The sequence below is a fragment of the Carica papaya genome, chromosome 2 (assembly GCF_054855325.1).
Source record: "Carica papaya isolate Zhongbai chromosome 2, ASM5485532v1, whole genome shotgun sequence".
NCBI classification, from domain to species: Eukaryota; Viridiplantae; Streptophyta; class Magnoliopsida; order Brassicales; family Caricaceae; genus Carica; species Carica papaya.
In genome coordinates this window covers 16,919,757-16,942,041 of record NC_142310.1, presented here as the reverse complement: position 1 = coordinate 16,942,041, position 22,285 = coordinate 16,919,757, and the positions used below count along the sequence as shown (strand labels likewise).

Below are 22,285 nucleotides of genomic sequence, written 5' to 3'. Positions count from 1 at the left end.
ATCTTTACAATAAACAAGATCCTCCATCTTTGACTTCTAAATTGAGTAATTTGAGGTTGTCAATTTAATTATTATACATGTGAACTCCTCCATCTAATTTACATAATTAATTTCAAATCATAAATCAACCTAACTCTGATACCACTTGTTGGGTCTCAGTAAGAAAATATAATTAATTGTGTAACCTGAAATAATTAATAAAAAAATAATAACAAAAATAAGCAAAAAAAAAATTGATAGTAAAAGAAAATGAATATATAATTTTACGTGAAAAAATAAACTAATGTATAGAAAAAAAAATTACGAGATAAACTCTTAATAAAATTCATTATTAATTGAAATGAATACAAAGTGATTCATTGAGAATTAAATTCATAACAAGAAGAAAATTGAATTTTTTTTTGTTCAATGGGTGAGCAGAGAGGTAATCAAAAAGCAAAAGATCAATTTTTTCTTTTCTAAGAAAAAGACAAAATAGATGACCTTTTGTTGCTGATGATGAGAGAGAAAGAAATAATCGAATAAAAGTAAAATGGGCCCATGTTTTTTCTTTCAATGAGGCAGCCATAAGCTTTATATATATATACATAGATATATATATATATATATCTTCAACCTCTCTTTTTTCCACTCTTCCTTCTCTTTCTTCTTCTCTTTTTTTTTTTCACGCAAACACAACATTTCTCTTTCTTTTTTGTAGTTTCTTCTCCTCTAGGCTTGTCTCTTCCTTGTTCCAAGTTCCTCTTTTTATATGCACGGTGTAACATCCCTAATACCGAGTGAGTAAAAGGGGGCCAATTACCTAAGTAGTTCTGAGTGCTAAAAACATTTTTTTTGACATTGAAGAAGAAAATAGAAATTCTTTACAGAATAAACTAAGTTTTAAGAACTTACATTAAGGGGGCATAATTGGCAATCCCAAGTATTAAATACAAAAAGTAAAGTTCGTATAGGATTTTTATATCAGAGTGCAAATAACTATTACACTCAAATTATGTCCTAAAGAATTGTCAAGGATCCTTGAATGGGTCTAGTCAAACTTCATGATAACTCGAGAGAGACGATCCTCAACTTCTTGAATATCTGGGGGACAGGGATTAGGGTTGAGTTACATATAAATTTAGTAAGAAAAATAGTATTTAAAATACACGATTAAGTTTTAAAAAGTAAAAAACTTGAATAATATTTTATTACCTCTTACCTTGGAGAACTTTCGTGGGATGAAGTCATTTAATCATTCATAAAATTCTTTTGTTTTTATTAAGGAAATCTGGTGAAACAGTTACATAACCAAGTTATTAGCACCATTATTCAACATCTATACAGACATGTTTTATCACATTTGGCAAAACCGAAGGTATTACATATCCAATAGAAATCAAACAAACAGCATACTTTGTAAATAGAAGAACAATCATACAAATCATCATAGAGATTTAACTAGTACAAGCAACATGCCCAGTAAATAGAAGAACCATTATATAAATGATCATAGAGATTCAATTAATACGAACAACATACTCAGTAAACAGAAGAACCATCGTACAAATTATCATAGAGATTTAACTAGTACGAGCAGCTTACTTAGTAAATAGAAGAATTATCGTACAAATCATCATAAAGATTCAACTAGTACGAGTAGCATACAAAAGAATCATTGTACTAATCATCATAGAGATTCAACTAGTATGAGTAGCATACAAAAGAACCATCATACAAATCATCATAGAGATTCAATTAACACGAGCAACATACTCAATAAGCAGAAGAACCATCGTACAAATCATCATAGAGATTCAAATAGTATGAGTAGCATACTCAATAAACAGAAGAATCATCATATAGATCATTCTAGAGATTCAACTAATACGAGCAACATACTCACTAAACAGAAAAATTATCATACGAATTATAATCAACGTTCTTATCTGCAACTAGGTTTTATTAAGTCTTTTACTAACCTTCATGCGAAGCTGTTACAATATATATCCATTTAGGGCAGAAGGGATCCCCAACTACCGCTGTGAATCACCGACCCAGTTTTAGGCCATTCTCATTTTATTTCATTTTCCCATCTAAATTATGACCTCGATCATACTTCACCACTTTGACCCTACATGTACCTAACATATATCCTCTCTCGTTAGAGGGATCGGTGATCATCACAAGGAATGGTTCACCAATACTTTTTCGAAGGAATGAGAAATAAAAACTCCTTAGAGATAACTGTTGAACAAATTTTTCTATTCTTTTTACTTGTTTATTTCATGCTCACAATAATTCATATTCTTTTCATATGCATACTACATGTTAAATGCAACCATTTTCAAACCCGATAAGGATTCCACAACTTATCCAGGCCAAAGGCTCATTTCACGTATCCGGCCCGAAGGTCCATATTAGGTCTAAAGGCACATTTCACGCATCTGACCTGAAGACCACATCTTACCCTGATTTGACCTTCGGATCATCCTCTTGAATCAAGGTCAACTAGAATAACCCTCTTCACCATTACTAAGGTGAAGTGAAGGGCCAAACCCGCATGCAATTTCTAATCATCACATTTTCATGCATCATGTTCACTACTTCCATGGTTAAACTAACGTAGGACATAATAGGGAGGATCAAATTAACTCTTATAACCCACTCAACATTATGCAATATTGAAACTTTAATTGTCTAGATCAACATCTCCCTCTAATTGAATCAATAATCCTAAAAGGAATGCAAAAACAAAAAAACAAAGAGTAGGAAAAATAAATAAGGAAAAAAAATGCAATTAACTTACCCATAAGTTAATTCCCACTCATTGGCTCAATAAAACTTTTAAAGACTCATGCTTCCTGAAGAACTTGAAGAAACTAATTTAGCAAAAATACTAAAAGAAGAAATGCCTAAACTTTTAAGAATTCTCTCAAATTGATTGCAATTAGTGTTGTTTACAACATATAGGTAAATTCCTATTTATAAGGCAAAGACCTATTTATAACCTTTTTTTCTCGAGCAATCTATATGAGTACAAACTTTTGGAATAAAATAATATTTTAGATAAAATGTCATCTAATCCCATAATAAAATATTTATTCTATCCCATCTAAATACAAGATAATTAATTAAAATAATCCTAAAGATAGATTTATAATAAAATAATAATTAAAATAAGATAAGACTTATCCCATGTGATTTCCATGTAAAACGCATGGGAAAATTAATTTAGACATGTGAGATTTTAATTTTAAAAAATGGGTAATTAAAAATTAGGTCCCAAAGCCTTAAAATAATAAAGTAAAAATATTAATTAATTAAAAAGATGGGTAGGGCCAATTTTGGACAACCCGGACGGGTTGGGCCAGCCAGCCCGTGTGGATCACGCTTGGCGAGCCTACAGGTTGGGCCACAGGTCATGCACTGGGCTAGCTTCAGGCCCTTCCACGCGACTGATTCCATGTGCAAGGCTCGGGGGCCTCTTGGGCTGTGTGGGCGAGGTTGTTGCCCAGCCTGAACCCGTATGCATGCAAGCCTTGCGACACGTATGCACATGGTGCATGCATGTGGACCATCTTCCTCAAGTGTGGGTTTTTTTACAATTCTTCTAGCCCATTAATTTCACTTGAACCTTAAGTCTTTTGGCTTGAACGAACGTCACCCACTTGGAATAATCCCAATTAGGAAAGTAGTTAAGGATGAAATTATTTTTTTATTTTTGGCGCTCTTATTTAGAAAACTAGAACTTGCTTTTCTGTTTGAGTCAGGACCAGCTGGATTCTTCCTTGATGTAGATTGACACCCTTAACACCAAATTTGGGGTATCTAATATCACATTGTAAACACTGTCAATCACCATAAAGACTTATACATCAAACCAATATGTTTAACAATACTAAATGTTAAATATTGTGGCAATTCATGTATCATAGTTATAAGGCACACTATCATGTATCATACCTCACATCCATAACTTGGTGTGGGTTCAGCAACATATTAGGCCAAAGGCCCATTTTACCTGAATTTTATCATCGAGATATTCTTTAAAGCTTGAACTCCTTAGAATAACCCTCTTTGCCATTACCAATGGTAAAACAAAGGGTCAATCCCACATGTTCTCAAATCGTTATTATAACACATTTATTGTGAATGATGATAAAAAAATAAATCACCAAACAAGCATAAAAATCTGTTTCAATAAATATCTAATTTCACCAAATTAATTAACTAAAAATGGCACCTATAAATGTAGATTAAAATACTAAAGAATTCATTACCAAAACTGAGTCGATTAATCGTTTAGATGTGGAGGAAAAGACTTATAGAAATCCCTTGAATAAGCTTGCAAAACTCCTGTTTTCCTCCTTCTTCCTTACTTCTTTCTCTCTCTAAAATTTCTTCTCTCTCACTCTAAAATTCTCTCTCTAAAAAGTGAAAATGGAAGAGAAATGAAGTGTGTGAAATGAGGAATAGGCATGGAGAAGGCTTCGATGTGAGCTACATGGCAAGTATCCAAGTGGGTGGTTGAGTGGTAGGTGAAGAGTTGGTGACCATGGGACCCACAAGGCATGGGGAGGCATAGGGAGATTTGGAGGCGGGTATGGGGGAGATCTTTTCTCCTTTTTTTTTTGTTTTCCTTTCTTCTCTTTCTTTTCTCTCTTTTCTATCTCTTATTTTTAAAATTCAAAAATATTATTTAAAGGCATGATCATAATTAAAAATTTTAATTAAACAAATACCTATTTTAGTAAAACATGATAGAAATTAAAATGTGAAAATATTAATAACTTAAAATAAAAATACGTTAAATACCAATATTAATTACTTAAAATACAAATACATTAAATACCAATAAAAATTTAAATTGGCCATTAGGCCCAAATCAATAGCATTTCGATCATACACTAAAGTGCAAAGATTCAAGTTGTTAATCCACATTTTCCACTCGAAAAATCTACTTCATCAATGCAATCGGAGATTCAGAATTCGGGGTTGATGCTCCTCACTAAAATCCTACAATTTAATATTCATTCTGCTGGAAATTCTCCTCGCTCGGGAAATCCTCCATCATGCGATCTCATCTTCATCATCGTGTTAAGATCTTATGATTTATGGGTTGGAATTAACATCATGTTCCCTGTGTGAGCTAACATTGCATATGTATCTTTATGCCTTTATTGATAGCCTTATTAGAAACTGCAGAGGCTATGGGGGATGCCTTTACCTTCTCTAACCTTGCGTTCTCGAGAATACTCTTGACTATAGTGATCATTTTTTCCTTGTGCACATACAAAGTTCTTCAAATAAGAGTAAGGCTTCCTAACTCTCATATATTTTTTTACTAAATTTGAAGGATCTATGTTGTTGAAGCCCTCAGTGATAACTTCTTTTTGCCCCACAACTCTATCCATCATTCCTTCTCTTGATTGATCCATAGCAGAAGAAGCAGAGCTTGATTCCACATCCTTAATAATGATACCATCCTCATGGATGGTAATATTTGGTCCCATGTTTTCACTATCATCACTATAAGTAAATTGCATTGTGAAGTTAGTTGCAATTCTTTCATCCACACTATATAAAAATGTATGTTTCCTCATTTCATTATGATTCTCTTTATAAGTACAATTAACTTGAATTTTATGAGGGAATATATTCTCATAAAATAACACATTTTTTGAAATACATACCTTATTAGTCTCCATGTCCAGTAGTCTACACCCTTTAACTCAAAACAGTACCTCAAGAGTACACATTTTTAGCTATGAGGTTAAATTTATGCCAGTTCCTAGTGAGGGTTGAAGTAAAGGCCAAACACCCAAATACTCTGAGATGGTAGTACTCTTGTGTATTAGCTTCTTAAAAAGTGTTTTGTGATCTATGGTAGATGAAGGAGTTTTATTGATCAGGTATGCTATTATAAGCACAAAATCACTCAAGTATTTTGGTTTTAATGCACTTTGGAACTTTAATGCCTTAACAACATTAAGTATTTTCTAGTGTTTTTTTTCTCCTCTCTTATTTTGTTATGGTGTTTAAACATAGCTTCTTTGGTGAATAATCTCCTTTATCTCATAAAAGTATTTTATCTCGAATGCTCTTCCATTATCACTACCTATTATTTTTATCTTGGCATTGAATTGAGTCTCCACAATAATATAAAAGCTTTTCATAACACGACATGTTTCTAATTTAGATTTAAACAGATATATCTATATACATCAACTAAAATCATCCATAACAAAAAGAAAATAATGGTATCTATTATAAGAAATTTCATTACATGGGCCCCAAATATCATAGTGCATCATATCAAAACATAGTTCAAACTTATAATAATTTACAAAAAAATATAAGTGTATGCATTTTGGCCAATGGACATACACAACAAGGTTTATACTTTTTACTTTTTGAGAAACTTAAAACAAAATACGAACATCCAATTATTCTCCTTTGTTTAAATTAGACTATAGTGCTATAGGCAAGCCTTGATGAGAACCTGTATATTGGCTCTCATCCAATCAGAACTGGTACAAGCACTCTTAGGCTCTATCTACTCTAATTGTCTTTCAGGTTGAGAGGTCTTATATAATACAAAGCCTTGGTGAGAATATAAGAAAACACTTTGAATCCTTAGTTAATTTTCTTGCCGACATCAAGTTAAATATGAAACATGACACACAAAGGACATCGTGTAATATTTCTAAATTTTGATCTTCACTATACTAATGTGTGAGACTTCTATCTTATTTTCATTTGGCATATTGACATGTAAAGAAATTCTTTTTGCAAATCCAATATAAAACGAAGGTGTGCATACAATGTTATTAGATGCTCTAGTGTTTATTACCCATGAGAATATGTTGTGTTTGTTTAGCTCTATTAAATGAGCTGAGACACAAGTGTATTTATTAGATAATTTTTTATATATTCGTGTCTTAAGGTTATGAAGAAAATGATTATCTAAGGGAGAGCTTTGGTTGCAAAATGTCGTTAATTATGTGTATGCTCCTAGGTGATCATAACTTATCACTAATTAGCTCTTAATTCACCTGTACCTAGTGAATAGACTTGGTTAACACTGGATTGCTTGCCATTTACTATTAGAATAAAAATTCTTTTCAAATTCATAGATCTGTAAAAATTAAACATACATTCTCGTACTGAAATAAAAAGAAATATAAGCAGAAGTGTACTGAATCTATCGCAGAAGATCTATTCGCGTCTAACGTTAGGATCTTCCGAATCAATATGGTGCCTTGAAACTAGTTTTTTATGATGACGGGATTACAGAAAAATAAAATGATAATCTTATGATTTAGAGACCATAACTGCCTTTTATATCAACAAACTTTTGCAATTCTTATCTCGCCATCATAAAATCAGAATATTATAAAAATTGTATATGTACATTACAAGCTCATACTTAAACTCGATGCATTAAGGACCAATATTGTTTAACCATATTTGATCATTTTTAAACGAGCTCATTAAATTGATAACCTGATACGCATACCAAGATCCACATTAAGCCCATACATTAAAAAAATCCAACAATCTCCCACTTGAGCTTTATGTGACACTTTAGCTATGCGTTAAATAACCGTATGAGTACTCAGAACTATGCTATCAATACTTGAATGCATTACCAAACAGTCTCATCCATCAATCATAAAGACACAGGATCAAAGTGGCCTTTACTATAGCTAACATAGCTAAACCCATCAATGGTCACATATATCAGTGCAACATAGAAATTACATGTTATGTGATCTAAGCATGTCAATTTATAACTAGTCATGCCTTAACCTTAGTGAGATCAACTGTAAAAAAATTCAAAGATAATAATATATATAAATATAAACACACAAAAAAACAACTGAAATGAAACCATATATATATAAATCAAACCAAAATACAAAGGTTATGATGTCTTACAAAATAAATGCAACCATGGTACAAGACTCCCACTGAAACTACACATTATCTAGGGAAACAACGTACCCATATGAGCAGTGTGCTCATGAAAGACCTTAGTTGGTAATCTCTTAGTGAGCAGATCCACAATCATAGAGTTTGTTCCAATGTACTTTATCGATATTTGTTTACTCTAAACTCTTTCTTTAATAATAAAGAACTTGTTATCTATATGTTTTGACTTCGTCGAGCTCCTGTTATTGTTGGAATACATAACTACAGACTTATTGTCACAAAATAACTTTAATAGTCTTTCTATACCATCAACAACACACAGCCTAGTGATAAAATTTCGCAGCCATATTCCATGATTGGATGTCTCATAACAAGCTATAAACTCTGTTGTCATAATAGAAGAGCCTATAAATGTTCGTTTAGCATTCTTCCAGGAAATAGCTCCCTTACTAAGCAAGTAAATATAGCATGATGTAGATTTTCTGCTGTCTTGACACCCAGTGAAATCAGAATAAGAATAATCAATGTTTTTTAACTGATCTGACCTTTTGTATGTGAGCATATAATCTTTTATTCTCTGTAGATGCCGTATGACACGTTTGACTGCTTTCCAATTATCCATACTTGGATTGCTTAAATATCTTCCTAGCATCCCAACAATGTATGCAATATCTGGTCACATACAAACCTGTGCATACATAAGAATCCCTATAGCAGAAGCATAAGGAATCTTTTGCATCTCCGTAGTCTCTTAATCATTCTTGAGATATTCACTTAGACTAAACTTGTTTCTTTTAGACACAGGGAGTCACTTAATTTACAATCTTAGATGCCAAACATTTTAACAACTTTTTTTATATAACTCTTTTGTGATAATCCAAGAATACCCTGAGAGTGAGGTGTATCTGGATCTCTAATACAAAAAAGACGTCCCTAAGATCTTTCATCTCAAATTTCTTTATCATAAATATCTTGGTTTCATGCAATAAACTTATATCACTGCTAGCAAGTAGTATGTCATCGATATATAAAACCAAAAAAATATACTTACTCCTACTAAACTTGTGGTATATACAATCTTCCACTAAATTCATCTCAAAATCAAACGAGATGACAATGTGATGAAATTTATGATACCATTGACAGGAAGCTTATTTAAGTCCATAGGTGGATTTCTTTAGTTTGCAAACTATTTGATGTGCATCTCCGGGTACAAAATTTTCTAGTTGCACCATATAAATCGTCTCATCAATATCACCATTGAGAAATGTTGTTTTAATATCCATTTGATGTAAATCAAGATCAAAATGTGTTACTAAAGTCATTATAGTCCTAAAAGAGTCTTTCAATGAAACCAAAGATAAAGTTACTTTATAATCGATGCTTTCTTTTTGTGTAAAACCTTAGCGACAAGGCGAGCCTTGTACCTCTCCACATTCCCTTTTGAATCCCTCTTAGTCTTAAATATCCATTTGTAACTAATAGGTTTCGCATCCTTAGGCAATGGGATAGGATCCACAACATCATTATCCTTCATGAACTTTATCTTTTCATTCATGACATCAATCCACTTTTGAAAGTTAGAACTTTTCATGACTTGACAGAAATTGATAGGATCATCTTCCACCATGCTAATGTCAAACTCATGTTCTTGTAGATATACAATATAATCATATGGAATTGCACTTCTCATCTCTCTTGTCGATCTCCTTAATGGCATAAGTTCTTGAAAGTGTAAAGTTTGTGCTTCAGGAATAGTTTTCTATACAGGAACAGAAGATACTATGAAATTATCTTGATCTGGAGTTGCTTTTTGAACAATATTAGGTATAAGAATCTGATCCTAATCATTGCTAAGAGCAACTGAGGGAATAGGAATATCGACCCATTCCTCTTCAAAAATAAGGTCACAAACTCTTTCTCCCCCTGCAAACTCAACATCCTCAAAGAACTGAACATTTTTTATCTAAAAAATTATCTTAGTAATGCGATCATAAAACTTGTAACCCTTGGATCGCTTAGAATAACCAACAAAATAACAAGTAATAATCCTGGAGACTAGTTTCTTTTCCTGTGGTTTATAAGGCCTAGCCTCAGCTGGACAATCCCAAATGTGCAAATATCTCAAACTATGCTTCTTGCCCGTCTGAAGCTCATAAGGAGTCTTTATAATTGCTTTAGTTGGAACTCTATTGAGTAAATATGTTGCAGTTTTTCATGCTTCTCCCCATAGTGATTCAGATAAGGTAAAATGACTAATCATACTCCTCACTATATCCTTAAGCGTTCTGTTTCACCTTTCAACAACACCATTCATGCTAGGAGAACCTACTATGGTGTCCTATGGAACGATACTGCATTCCTATAAGAATTGAACAAACGACCCTGGATGTTGTTCACCTGATCCATCAGATCTAGCAGCCTTAATCTTTTTGTTGAGTTAATTCTCAACTTTTACTTTAGAACTCTTGAACACATATAGGGATTGGGACTTCTCATGCATGAGATATAGGTAGTCATATCTTGAATAATCATCTATGAACGTTATGAAATATTGTTGATCATTCCAAGAAGTCGTAGGGAACGATCCACAAATATTTATATGAATAAGTTCTAATACGTCCATAACCCTATTGGCACCTAATATCTTAATATTTGTCTATTTTTCGTTGATACAATGAACACATCTATCAAAATCTAAAAAATCAAGGAGATCTAGAATTTTCTATGACACAAGTCTCTCAATTCTCCTCTGGGAGATGTGATCATGTAACACCTGAATCGAATTTCACCTGAGATTAATTTTAACGTTCTAAAATGTATAAAAATATATTTTTTGAAATTAATAAATTTTAATTTAATGTGAAATTATAAAAAAAAATAGGTTAGGGATGAAATTAAAAATAATTTTAGAAAAGATTGATGAAATTTTGGGGTTAGATGGTGTTTTTGAAAGAAAAATCAGAAACTGAGGGTCAGAGCGTAATTTTAGAAACTTGCGCCACGTAGGACCACCTAGTCAGCAGACTCGATGAACCAAAGCGCATCGCGTGGTAAGGCGTGCTAACTTGGCGCCAAGTGGAAGGCCATGCTGGTGATCCGCGTGCCTCGCGATCGGACGACCCAGACTTCTCCCGCACGCGTGGATGGTCCAAATCTTTCCCTCCACAGGCGCGATCGAACAGTCGCGATCAAACGCGATGAATGGTCCATATTTATTTTCTCTTTAGGTGCGATCGAACGGTCGAGATCAAACGCGATGAACAACCTAGATTCATGAGATATAAGTATAAATATTTCGCTTCATACAGAACCCAAACTCTAGCTGTCAGCCCCTCGCTGGAGAAGGGAGCCGACCACCGCCCACCCTGCACCGGAGCCACTTTCTACCGCCAAAAAACGTAAAAATTCTCCCACCCACTCAGAATTCGATTTCGAGCACTACTGTGGCTACATCAGAGCAAAATAAATGGGGGGTGAGGTGAAAATCGCAGGTAAATTTCGGCGACGCTGCCGTGGGAATAACTCAAACCCTCCTCCGATGAGTCCCTTCTCCATTTCTATTTCGTGTGATTTTTTCACCATTGTGATCACGTTCTGTTTTTTATAGGTTGACCAAATGAAAACAGCTAGCCAAAAAGGTGAGCCGGCAGAGCCGCCACACCAAAGAATTATACCGCCGATAGGTTTTTGTTTTTTGACTTTTTTCGGCCAACCAAGGCCCCCTAACATATTTTCTCGCGGAGATGGATATAAAACTGGCAGAAACTGGTCAAAATCGACCGAAAACGGCCAGGCCGAGGTAAACTGTTGTTGCGGTCGATGGTGCCATCGCCGGAGCACGTAGGTGCCACCATGTCGGAATCCCAAAATTGGCCGAAAAAAGATTTTTAACACCGATTTTAATTCTTGAGGTATTTTTAGGTACGTAGAGGGCGTTTCAATCTCCACAGAAAAATTCAAAAAATCTGAGGACTGCTAGTAGGCGCAGTAGAAGTTTTATATTTTGAACACCGATTCAGGTAAGAATCCTTCACCTTATTCTCTGTTATGAAATTGAAATTTGATTATAAATAATACGGTATTTTGTGTAATTTAAAAAATTTCGAGAATTAATTAGAGATTACTAATGAAACCAGAATCGATTATTTATTACTGTTTATCCTGTTTTAACTGATTATTTGATTTTACAGTTTTAAATGCATGATAATATATTAGAATTGGTAAAGATGATTCAGTTGTATTTTCTTAATGCATATATTGCTTATTTTGCGTAATTTACGATTAAACTGTTAAACTGAAAATTAAAATGTAAACAAAAAATTGATTGGTTAAGTGAATGTGTGAATGGTTGTCTTACTAGATATCTTAAGAGATAGTGAACAGACCGGGTATATAGAGAACCCCACCGTAAACGTTTTCTCATACTGGACGGGGTATCGGGGAATGGTATTTTGGCACTCTTATCGGATGGGGTATGGGGACAGTCCGATTTACCCTCATACCGGACGGGGTATTGAGGGATAGTATTTTTTGCACTCATGCCGTACGGGGTATGCGAACAACCCGATTCACCCTCATACCGGACGGGGTATTGAGGGATAGTACTTTTAGCACTCATACTGGATGGGGTATGAGGACGGCCTATTAGTTGACAAGTTTTGATATGGGTTCACACGTAGTGGGACATCTCTATGGATCCCCAAAAATACCAGTAAGCAAATAAAAAAGAAAAGTTGTTATTATGGCTAATTGAATATGAGATTATGATGCTGTTTATATTATTGTCTCTATAGGTCGGTTTTGAAAATCTCGCAATGGTAAGTATGCAATAAATGATTTTATTTATGATAAATGAATTTACCTAATTTAAGAGCTCCATTGGTTGTTTTATGATTTTTATCAACCTTTATTTCTGTATCGATGAGTAGTGTGATATTCCTATTAGGTTAGTATAACTCACCCTTTCATTAACTATTTCAGATCAAGAGGACCAAGATCTAGATTACGATCCACAAGGGGGTTGTGAATAGCTCACCACCCGAACTCCCTTCAAAAACTAGTGAAGCTCGTCCTAGGATGCCTAGTTCTTTAATTTTCATTTATTTCTTTGATTTTTTGCTTGTTTTTTTATAATGGTCATTCTCATAACCCTATTGAGTATTTTGAATTATTGTGTAATGAATGTAAATCCTAACTCTATTATTTTGCTTCTGCATTCAATTTATGATTTATTTCCTTTTAAGTTCTGAGCTTTTACAGACCTAATCTCTTGCGCCATAATGAAGCAGAGTTCTTCCTTGGTTAATTTTCTCTTTATACCTCTTGTATTAACATGCAAGAATTTATTATAAGAAATAATTATATCAAACAAATAAAGATTATCATGTGTTGATAAAGAATCAGAACCAAATAGATTTGAATTAAGAAAAAGACTAAATTTTCCATTTCTAAATGAACATGAATAATCAAATTTGTCCAATACAGAAACAGAGATCACATTCCGTCTAAATGATGGTATAATAAAAGTTTTTTCTAAATCCAAATAAAATCCAATCCTTAACAGCAATCGAAATTTGTAAATTGCTTCCACCTCTACTGGTTTGTAATCACCCACATAAATGAATCTAGCACCATCACTTCGCTTGCGACAATGAAGGCAACTTTGCATAGACACATTGATGTGAGTTGTGGCATTAGAATCTATCAATCAAGTGTGTATAGGTACAGAAGTTAAATTAACCTCATAACAAACAAAATTAAGAAGTATGCATTTTTTTACGTGTCACGCATGATAACTAGTTGCTTCTTCTGGTGTCCCGGAGCTTTACAGAAGAAACAAACATTTTTTGCCTAAAACTTTTGTTGCTTCTTCTGTTGTACTGGAACTACAACAGATTTACCTGTTTTTTTTTTTCTTATTCTTCTTATCCTTTGAGATCACTGCGAAATGATCACTCTCTGTCCTCTCAGACTTGAGTTTTTCCTCCTCTTGAACACAATGTGAAATGAGCTCATTCAGATTCTATTATTCTTTCTAACAGTTGTATGTCACGTTAAAATGATTGAACTATGGTGGAAGACATCTCCATTATGTGCTCTCTGATATTTCCATTTCCCTTATACCTATATAAACAAGAGTCGACATAAGTGTACATGCCTTAACTTTATCACTTCTAGCGAAACGTTGTACTAGAGAATGAAAAAAATCTTTAGCTATTGTGATCTCATCGAACATAGTGTCCTAAAAAATATCTGGAATGGTTTGTTCCATAACCAACGTACTCATACGATTTGACCAATCTTATATTTCAAACTCCTTCTTTTCCTCAATGGTATTGTCATGAGTAACCGGATCGAGTTAATCCAACCCGTAAAGCCCAATCAAGATCTATAACTCCAAGCGCAAGTCGAACATTATTCTTCCATTGCTTGAAACTTGTGTCGTTCAACATTGGGATATAATTAACATTCACGGTGATACTTCTAGTAGAAAAGAAAGCTAAATAGAGAACATACAAAAAATAAATTAATTAATACTCACATAAAATTGTAAATCATAAAATTTAACAATGAATTTTAAATAAATGTATATTCTCATCTCAAGATACCGAGTATTCTATTAACACTCTATCTTTGAACATAATATTAACTTATAAGTGATACTCTGTAATTAAATATAGATAGTAGAAATACATCAAAAAATAAACCTTATTTTGGACTGATTTAAAGTTCACATGTTATGTTGAATAACTGTCACGTATTCATTACCTCAAAATAGAATGCAATAATGTTAAATATTAACTTTCCTTTGGGTCGATTAACATTTACATAAATTACACACATACAATTATTTACATTAAGAAATAAATAAATTATTCATAAGAGATGTCACTTGGGTGACATATTATGTAAATTAATTTATTTTAATAAGTATATGCACATACCAACATTAAAATTCAAAATTAAAACAAAATTTAGACTGAATTTGGAAGAAAATCAATCACAAAATATCCAAAAATACCTTTAAAAAAACTTTTTTTGGTCAAAAGTTGACTGTTGACAGTTATTCGGTCAACTATTGACTGAACCAGGTCAACACCCATCGGGTCTGGCCCGGGTCCCAAACGGACCTAGGTTTTGGCCCAGCCGAATGGGCCTCTCCTTTTTTTCTCTTTTTGTGGACCAAGCACACATAACTTGATTTTGAAACATAAAATTAAAAACCCAACAAGCCGAAAACCCTTTTTTTTTTTTTTTCCTTATTCTTCATGCAGCCTGTAACGGCTGCTTTCTTTCTTAATTTTTAGCTGTTACGCACGAAATTCGGTCACTGAGACAATTACCTAACTACCAAAGTTTCTTCCCTATGTAGTGGTGGTCAGCCACTACTCTTCTTTTTTATTTTTCTACTTCATATACATATATATACATCCTTTAAATATATATATACATATATAATACTTAAGTTGTGGATATATATACATATATATATATAATACTTAATTTCCAGATATACATATATATATTTCTTAATTTTCTGCATATATATTTTTTTCTGAGGTTGATATATATATATATATATTCCCAATACTTATATATACATATATACATATATATTTCTACATATATTTATTCAACTAAATAAAAATAAAATTCAAAATTTAAAATTTTGAATCTAAAATCCAAAATTACATAACAACAAAAAACTTTCTCAAAAATTAAATTCAAGAAATGAATCTGATATCAATTGTTAGAATAAAAATTCTTTTCAAATCTGTAGATCTGTAAAAATTAAACATACATTCTCGTACTTAATTAAAGAAAACTATAAGTGAAACCTTACCTGAATCCATCGTAGAAAATTTTTTCGCATCCGGTGGTAGGATCTTTTGAATCAACACAACGCCATGAAACTACTTTTTTTATGGGATTTCAGAAAAATAAAATGACAACCTTGTGATTCGGGAACCATAATCATTTTTTATATCGACAAACTTTTGCAATTCTCATTTCACCGATCATAAAATGAAAATATTACAAAAATAGTATCTGCATATTACAAGCTCATACTTAAACCCGATGCATTAAGGCTCAATATTGTTTAACCATATTTGATCACTTTTAAACGAGTCCATTAACTTGATAGCTTGATACGCATACCAAGGTCTACATTAAGCTCACACATTAGAAAAAATTCAATATTTACATGATTCTATAAACCTTTAGGTATTCACGCAACTTAAAACAAGATTCAAACTATACCCAGGTACATTATAGGCAAAACAAATTTGTTTACTTTGATAAGCCTTGAAGCATCTCTTTTTTTATTTTGTCTATAAGTATTGTTGAGACTTTTGCACCAAGAATAAGCTAGGCACACAAGCAGGGAATTTATATGGGTCGTACTAGTTCGACAGTCATACACCTTCTATTTTATTATGACCTTTTTATTTTTTGGGAAGGCTTCAATAGCTGAGATTTGTACCATCATATAAAGTATTGATACATGATGTCAATGGTCGAGTCAAGCCTTAAACATGTAAAAATCGATTGTGTATTTGAGCCCTAATTTGAATGCTCAGCACAAAAAGATATTATAGAGTCAACAGAGCCTGAGGAAAATGTTAGTTAAGGCAAAATATATTAGGTCTACCTATCTTGCCTCATTTTAGAACATGACTCCACCTTAAGAACTTGAGAGTGAAACTATAGAAGAAATTAGTAGGCCGAAAAATTTTTATCCTCTCATACGTGGGCAAGCCACCCTAATCAAATTAGTATTTAATAGTAGGCCAATCTATTTAACATCCCATTGGCTTATCCCGACCTCTATCTACTCTACCATTGATCATATTACCATGAAATTTTGGTGGAACTCGAAGACCCTCGAAACTCATACTATAATGAATGGGGGAGTAGTAATTTCCCGGAGTTAGAAGTTAAAGTCAATGTGTAAAATTGTGCGTACAAATTTAATAAAAATAAACTATATATTTATTTTAAAAGGGGTTATGACTTGCAGTAAATTTTAAAAATCAAACTCATGAGGAATATTAATTTGATGACAACTTAATTTAACCTCAAAAAATATAAATTTTCCCCCTAAGTAATTTTAAAAATCCGGAATATTGTAAAATTAAGAAAATTTTACATAAGGGTCACATTGAAAAAGATTTAGAAAATTAGAGAAATCAAAAATTTAAAAATGACTTAAATGAAGAACATTTTTAAAATTTGGAAAAATCTGTAATTTTTAAAAATTATGACACCTCAACGGGTAAACTGTCCAAAGATACCAATTATGAATGGCTACATGGCAGGCCATGTAAATAAGTGGAAGGAAATTTATATTGATGGCCTAGATCGAGCCATGCAGACATTGAGTGGTAGATCAAACGCATGGGATTTCATGGGGATAGATGGTTCAGATCTCGCTAGGCAGGAAATGCGAAGAACAATCAGATGGTGGAGATCTATTCCCATTCAAATGCCCCATGAATTTACTAAAATACCCTAAATGAAATGCTAAGACGAACGACCCAAATTTGATCCTTGAGATCCAACAGTCCAAAATCCTCTTTACCCAATATAAATACTCCCTTACCACAAAAAAAAACCCTAGAGAGAGAAAGGGTTTTAATGAGAGAATGGGAGAGAAGGAGTTGAGGGAGAAATTGGTAGGGGAAGGATAGGGGAAAAGATGGCATGTGAACAAGAGTGAGAGAGGGAAAATGTGACATTCCAAATGCTGATTAAGGCATGTGGGTATTAGATACACAAATAAAATTACTAATGCATGATAAAAACTATATGCAGCGAAGTAAATTAATACAAATCTCTTGCAAATATATGAGTTCCAATTACATATATATAACTGAGGTCATAGGTGGCTGCAAAATACAAAAGATGACTACTTCTTTTACTATGCTATTGGACTCATCAGGATGCGGGAACGATCATGCACTTAAGTTTTGCGGATCTACAGGATCCTCATAAACTTCAATGGGTAGGTCAAATAGCGGTTCCTCATTTTCTTCCTCATTTGAGGGGGTATGGAAAGAGTGAGTTCTATATGCTCAGTAAGTAAAACAATATTTAAATAACATCATAAAATTTTAAAGGTAAATTATTCTAACAAACATACTTACAATTTGGTTACTTTGTAGACCTATCTTACATTATGAAAATAATTTATTTATTAGAGAAAATATTATGTTAATATAATCAAACAAACACATATCATACCAGATAATAGAAAAAATCAAATAAATCATGAAATGCTCAGATTTTTGTGTCACGCTTCGTGAAGTCATTATGACTTCCATATCTGAAGGTAGATATAGATTTCTAACTACCCATGTAGAATTACCAGACCAGATACAGATACAGATACGATAATTTTCTCAGACATATTTTCGACTTATAAAACTATGGTACAATCTATGACCACGATCGTACCAACCATAGTGGTCCTATCAGATATTCTATAGTCACAACAGTACTTAGCCAAAGGTGCCCTAACAAATATTTGCATCACAACTCTTGTAAGAGGGTGCGTCGTCATCCACAGGGAGCGGTCCTCTTACATTTTTCTAAACTAAATGGTGGAGAGGGAAAGAGATACTCGGATGGGGTTAGGAGAACAGATACCCCTCAGAGATAAAAAACCTAACAAGATACTTGATACATTATGTATGTCAATACAGATGCATATTTCGAACCATTCGTGCTTCATTCTTTTTTTTTTTTGTTCTTTTATTTTCTAGGTAACCTTACCGATTTCATATTATTTTAATTACATGTAAATCATCAAGTGTCTATAAATCACATAACATGCTTGAAATCAAGAACGATTCAACTTATTAAATCTATAAATATGAAAACATGCAAAATCATAAATTATCGATTTAATTTTTTTTTTGTCTAAAGATACCCCTTAAGACGTTTTAAAAAATACTAAATTTCTTACCGAAACTTTGATAATTTTTTCTATACCGTTCTTCTTTTCTTCCTCTCATTCTCTCTCTATATTGCTTTCACTCTCTCTAGATCACTTTCTCTCTCTCTCTCTAATTCTTGAAAGGTAGAAGAATGGAAATGTGGAGAAAATAGGAAGGAATAGCCCTTATTTATAGAAATTAGATTTGCACCAAGTGGCAAAATTCGGTGAAGAGAGAGAAAAAGAGGCTCGACACAAAAAACGGAGGAGGAAGACGTGGGCGACAGCACATTACCTGAGGCGACAGTGGCCTCCCTGCTCGACGGGCTGTAGGCTAGCCTACAGGCACGCGGCCCACCCTACCACACGCGCAGGGCCTAGGTGCGTTGGGCACCGCGCGTAGGGGCCTACCCGTGCAGACCTACTGTGCAGATGGTGCGCGCACTGTGTGGCGCTTGTCCGCGCGCGAGGTGATGCGCGGATAACCCGCCTGCAGGTGACAAGATGCGAGTAGGGTTGACATGCTCTGCGCGCATGGATGGGATGTGCACATAGTGCGCACGTCCTGTGCCAGCTGTGCACATAGTGCGAACGTCCCGCACTAGCTATGCGCGCGTGCACGCGCGCAGCACACAGGCCCCCGTGCGAGCAGCCCTTTCCTGTAGGATTTTCTTCCATTTTTTCGTTTTTCCTAAATTTATTTTTTAAAAAAATAATAATTAGACTAAAATAAAATAAAACAAACTAAAATTAAATAAAATTAAAATCGACATAATTTACGAATTACGATAATAATTTGCATAATAAATTAAATGTGTTCAATGTGGCCTAAAGCACCGAATAAATAAGATTTTTCAAATAAATTAAGCACAATAATAAGTGAGGAGTTACAAAAAAAGAAGCCAAGAAAGAGAGGAGGAACCACGAAAAGCTAAGAGTGAGAGCTTGAGGAAGTAACCCAAAAGCCTTTAGTTCTACATAAACCACCATAGCTTAAGGCAGTTCTTTTTTTTGGTAAATGTCTCCCTCCCCTTAAAGGTTGTGTCGTTTTAAGCTTGGCTTTGCCTAACTGTAAGTGTGTGTATAGGTCACAGTGGATAAGAGAACCTAACACCTCCGTGGTGAGTCATAATTCTCCAAAGCCAAAAACGAGGGTAAAAAAGTTGTAGAGTTTTTTAGTATACGGATTTTATTTTCGTGACTTATTTGAAATTATTATCGAGAATCTTTTGGTGTTGTGAGTTTAATTGAGAGATTAGAGCTTTGAGTGTGCATCGGTAATGGCCAAATGACTTTCGTTCATATGATTTAATATTTAATTGATTTTGAAATAAATGAAAACAAGCCACTTATGAAAGTTAATAAATTCCAAAATTATTATGGAGAGACCATATAGGGTATTTAACTAATTTTTAAATAAATGAAAACAAGTCACTTAGGAAATTTAATAATTTTTTAAATTATTATGGAAATACCATATTGGGTATTTAATTAATTTTAAAATAATTGAAAATAAATCACTTAGGGAATTTAATGAATTTTGGAATTATTATGTTTAGTATCCGCACATAGTGACCTAAAATTTTGAACTTAATGAATTTAATGAACTGAAATTTGTGTTTGATGTGTATAAGTTCTGTAATGCCATAAGTGTTCAGTGTGAGTCAGATATTTTGTGTTATGTGAAATTCAAAAATTCTGGAAATTCCATGAAGAAATTTAAAATGTAAATCTGTAATTAGTAATTAGTAATTATAAAACTCAAGACTCAAAAACGCAATAAAACAAAATATGTATAGCTTCGGCAAAATAACGATAAAGGCATCAATCACGAAGGAAATAAAATTAGGCAAATATGGTCATGGGTATAATAATAACACAACAGTTAAAATAAATCGAAACTCATAAATAATTTATAAAGAAAATTTAGCAGAACATGTTGGTAAATATACGCTAGCGGTCCCTTTAAAAAGAAAATTTTGGGATAATTTTGCGTAAGAAAATTTTTAAATAATTCTTTTTAGAATGCTTTATTTTCTTTACGTTTCTTTTTTTGAAAATATTTTATATCTGTATGTTAGATTTATTACCTCTTTCTCACCAAGTTTGTGAAACTCACCCAAATTCAAACCTCCATTCTAGATAAGGAAAATCAAGAACAAGTCCAAAATCATTAAGGGCCTGCAGTGAGACTACATTTTGAGTATTTTAAAATTTGTATTTTGAGTTTGATTGAACTCCTTATTTCTGAATTATTGTAAAATTTGTTTTGAGAGTAAGTTCCTCATGTAATCTTCCTAACATTGTTTTGTTTTATTACAATGGATGAAAATATAATATAATTAATCGTTGCATCATTCAAAATTAATTAAAAACTTATCTAAGAAATTGTATGTACCAATATTCGTAACTCCACTGGAGTACGAGACATTACACATACTGTATACTCCCATTAGTTAGAATGATCTCTACCTTCCCAAGGAGCATGAATGACTAGGTTTTCAACTTATGATGGACATGAATATTACAGTAGTGACGAAGATCACACCGTAATTTTTAGCACAATCATACGAGTTTTAGACCTAAATAATCTAGTCTAAATAGCTTAAACAGACACCCCATAACTTAGGGTAAATAAAACAAGTGGACTATTTAATTTTAAAAAGCTTAAGTTGACCATTTATATCTCAAGGCTTATATAAGATTGTAGCTACTAGCAAAACGATTAGTATCTGGTTTGACTCATGAAAATCATCCATACCTAAATTCAAACCATCATACCAGATTGCTGGAAGTCTCGTGTTAGTAATCCAACTCCTAAAGCCTTTATGGTAGTGAATGAAATACTTAGTTTATATGGGCCCATTTTTCTGAAGCAGTAACAAAGGTAATCACACATGCAGTCGTTTCCCCTATACAAGGCAAAGACGCATGGATATGCAAATTTAGGCAAGTAAACAATACTCACCTCATAGTGTTTGTATATTGGGCAAAAAACTGGCGATCTCTAGACAATATGTAATTTAATATCCTATGGTTCTTTCTAAAGAGATTTTTTGTGTGTCCAACTACCAAAAATGTATTAATTGCATATTTATAGAATTTATATGAAAACACTACCCGAGTTGGAATTCATGTATAGACAATGTGTCTTAAGGCAATAGTGAAAATGAAACTTATCACAATTTCTTTTTTGCATCGATCATTTCTTAAGTAATACAGTTTCCATTACTATGGACGTTCTTATACACATAGTCAACAATGTCACCCTATTAATCTAAATCTAAGGTTTGATCAAACATCAGAAAACACAAAAGGTTCATGTAGACACATGATATCATATTTTGTTTTTTGTAGATATTCTCATAGATCATTTGAGGTATTATCGCAATCACATTCTCTTTTTTGATACTTCAATAAATATTT

General features: G+C 33.1%; 1 long non-coding RNA gene across 1 annotated transcript; it reads right to left on the bottom strand.

The window, feature by feature from the left end:
* Window positions 1-876: 876 nt before the first annotated feature.
* Window positions 877-4,443, bottom strand: LOC148268816 (uncharacterized). The gene is made up of 2 exons (XR_015817049.1): window positions 4,263-4,443; window positions 877-3,810 (listed from the first exon to the last, which is right to left on the bottom strand). It is a non-coding gene; the product is annotated as an uncharacterized LOC148268816 (long non-coding RNA).
* Window positions 4,444-22,285: the final 17,842 nt, after the last annotated feature.